The sequence below is a fragment of the Brassica napus genome, chromosome A5 (genome assembly GCF_020379485.1).
Source record: "Brassica napus cultivar Da-Ae chromosome A5, Da-Ae, whole genome shotgun sequence".
Classification (NCBI taxonomy): Eukaryota; Viridiplantae; Streptophyta; class Magnoliopsida; order Brassicales; family Brassicaceae; genus Brassica; species Brassica napus.
In genome coordinates, this window is record NC_063438.1 from 11,694,529 (window position 1) to 11,698,337 (window position 3,809).

The 3,809-nt window shown below is 43.3% G+C and overlaps 1 non-coding gene across 1 annotated transcript; it reads right to left on the reverse strand.

The window, feature by feature from the left end:
• Positions 1 to 2,567: 2,567 nt before the first annotated feature.
• LOC125609664 lies at positions 2,568 to 2,673 on the reverse strand. Its single transcript, XR_007339816.1, has one exon. It is a non-coding gene; the product is annotated as a small nucleolar RNA R71 (small nucleolar RNA).
• Between the last annotated feature and the right edge of the window lie 1,136 nt (positions 2,674 to 3,809).

Below are 3,809 nucleotides of genomic sequence, written 5' to 3' on the forward strand. Positions count from 1 at the left end.
TCTGACATACACCTCCACTGACCTCATTTCTGAGATTAATGTGCAGGCTCATCTTGGGAATATTGATCAGATGACACATAGACTCTTACCCATGTATATTATCACACATACAGTCATACTCTAGTTCCTTTTCCCTCTGTTTTCTCACTTCATTGAATCATTTTATCTTCTCTAGTTCAAGTCATGGTTTCATGCCGTGGAAATGTCAAGGAGTCTGTCTCAGATTAAAAGGAGACATTTTTATTGTCTTTGCAGATTGCAAACTCGACCTTTGGTCTATGTGGTCTTATTGGTCCCTTTGGTTCCCGATAGTAAAGCTTTGGGAAGGGAATTAGAGAGAATAAAGGAAAGGAGAGGTAGAATCCGATGTTATTGATATACCTTGGATTTGACTCATTTTTATCCATGGTATATTATTATTTTACTATATTTATATCTATGTTTTCTACTCTTCTAGGTATGTTTTCAGGTTCAGGTGCATTTCGGAGTAAAGCTATGACTTTGGAGCATTTTAGAGCATAAAGGACATTTCACCCGAGCTGACCACTTAGAGGTCGACGAGAGGAAGAATAATCGATCGATGCGCATCAGTGCTGACGATCGATATGAGGAAATGCCTCGACAGATGAAGATTAATATCGATCGATGTACACAAGTACCGTCGATCGATGTCGAGACACCAGACACGACATTTTGGATTCAGTAGACTTAAAGACCAAGGCCAAGCCAAATTACCAAAATGCCCTGACGAGTTTTTAACCTAGTAGAATATATACTGCCTAAGTGTTTGACGGCACGGAGAGCTTTTCTTTTCTAGACCTAGTTTTGTTACAAGTTTCATTTGGAGAGAAGATCACTTGTGATTGGAACTCCTTGTTTCATTTTCTTATCATATATTCTATGAGTTTCTATTTATCTATTGATATGAATTGCTTTGCTATGTCTGAGTAGTTCAACTGTTAGATCCAGGGTTCAGATAGGTTTGTGGGATTTGCCCCAAACTATAGATCTGCCTTGTTGTGATATTCATGATAGATTTGTATTCATTGCTTGTTTTAGCCTAGCTAACTAGAACTTGATCATAGGATTGCATATTCAAGCACCCTTGTTATCCCATCCTGACATCTATCTATCATATTAGGATTGCTAGAGAGGGCTAACCGCCAATTTAGAATCTTAGTAGGGCATTTCATACTCGCGCATAGGCCTGGCTAGAACCCGTCGATCGATGTCCTCAACTGACAATCGATCGATGTTGGCAAAAGTGTATCGGTCGACGTCTTAATAGACTATCGATCGACACTCTCTTGTGTCTGCATCTAACCGGTGAGACACAAGATCTAGTCTGTTAACCAGTGGTACATGCGACAGCTGATCACTGAGTTAAGCGAATGAGCTCTAATATATCATGCATGCAACAGTTAGGCATCTATAGGAATTATAATCTCCAACACCTGAATAGTGGCCCTGCATCTAATATCATTTCCAACCTAAGTTACATTTATCATTTACTCGCTAGTTACTATTGCTATTTTATTTAAAACATTACAACCTTTAGAATTAATAAACACTAGATTTAATTGTTCCCTAGCTCCTTGTGGATTCGATCCCTAAGTACTACATCTGAACCTCTTTTGATGAGAGTAACACTCCTTAGGGTAATTTGAGTGGTATCAAATTTGGCGCCGTTGCCGGGGAGCTTTGATCGCCATTAGATTTAGTTTTATTAATTCTTATTCTTTTCTTTACCCCCTTTTCTAATAATCTTTTTTTTTCTTGTCTTTTCACGTGCATGCCCAGCGGTACCAGAAGCAACAAGGAGAAAGACTTGCTGTTCTCAGACGATCCTGCTCATTTGGAACGCACCATCCGTAGAGGTCAACGTTCCACATCGCTCGACGCAACCACTTCGTCGTCGATCGATACACACAACCAACCGTCGACCGACACCAGACCGTCATCGTCGATCGATCCCAATCGTTCGACAACGATCGATACTACACCGCGTACGTCGATCGATACCGTGTCGTCAAAAATGGTAAACATTATTATTCTAACTCAGGATGAGAACGGAAACCTGTATGACCAGGCCGGTCATCTGCGTAATGCAACAGGTCAGAAAATAGATACTCAGGGAACTGTAATCCCTGATGCTGATGCTACATGAGCTGCTCAACCTGTAGATGAGGACGCTCGATCGAAACCACTGGCCGACTACAATCGCCCAGATGAGTACTATTCCAACAGATCAGCGATTCGACTTCCGGAGATCCAGAAGCAGAATTTCGAGCTGAAGCCTCAATACTACACTCTCGTGTCGCAGATACCCTACTCTGGGTTACCGCACGAGCATCCTATGGACCATTTGGAACGGTTCGAGGATCTAATCGCTGCCATTCGGATGGAAGGAGTCCCCGAAGATTACCTGCTGTGCAAGCTCTTCAGATACACGCTGAATGGAGAAGCGATGCACTGGCTTAGGCAGCAACCCACAGGATCTTTAACATCCTGGAGCGACATCAAGAATGCTTTCTTACGAAACTTCTTCGATGAGGCGCGCGCTGAAGAACTTCGGAACAAAATTTCCACATTCTCGCAGAAGGCTGGAGAGTCCTTCAAAGATGCGTGGATTAGATTTAGGTTTTTCCAGCGAGACTGTCCACACCACGGATTTAATGAAGTGCAGCTGCTAAGCACTTTCTTCCGAGGTCTCGCCTTACAGTATCAAATGGCTCTTGATACGGCGAGTGAAGGAAACTTCACTACTCGGAATCCGTTGGAAGCTGTGAGACTTATCGAAAACCTTGCTAACAGCAGCAGCACCAAAAACACTGACTCTGAACGGAAGAAGTCTGTAGCCTCTATCGGGAAGGAACAGATGGACGAAGTAAGAGCTAAGTTAGATGTGGTGCACGAGCTTCTTAGGAAGCAAGTCTGTTCAGCTGAAGAGGAAGTAGCAGATACAGAAGGAGAAGAAGATGTGAACTACATCGGAGGTACCGGATTCCAGAAATTTGGAAACCAGGGCGGAAACAGAAACTTCTTTGGAAATGGCCAAAGAAGTAACCAAAGTTCACAATTTCAAAAACCCTTCAACAACAGCAAGAGCTACTCGAACTCTTACTATCAAAATCCACCACCCCAGACTCAGGAAAGCAAGATCGAAGAAATGCTTGATCGAGTACTGTTGGGACAACAACAAATCACCGTGGATTTCAACGGTAAGATAGACTCTGCCTATAACAATCTGAACACCAAAATCGAGACCTTAGGAACACTGGTGAGAAAACTTGAAACCCAAGTAATTCAGACGGGCGAGACTATTAAGAGGCAAGAAGCTTTCGCTAGAGAGGCAGGAGCCGACAAAGGGAAACACCACGTAAATGCCATCATAGATGATGAATTCTGGCAAGTGGTGAGAAATGAAAACCTTGAGGAAGGAGATTTCGAAATCGAAAGCTCCATGAGTCTCGGCGGATCCCAATGGTGTCGACCGATGTCGATGAACTCGCATCGATCGACAGACCATGATGAAGATCGATGGACGGATTACTCCAGTCATCGATCGATGTCGTCTGCCAATTCGACTGAATGCAATGCGGTTCGAATTCTAACTCATGAAGAATTTGCAGCTAAGCATCCTCACCCACCCTCCCCTTTCTATGAAAAAATCGATCGATCGGTTAACTCAACCATCGATCGACAGAGTGAGTCCGACGTCGATCGTCCCAACACACCTCCCATCGATCGACAGGCACCTCTGACATACCGAGTGCGGTTACCCTCAATCGATAATGATTACATCAATG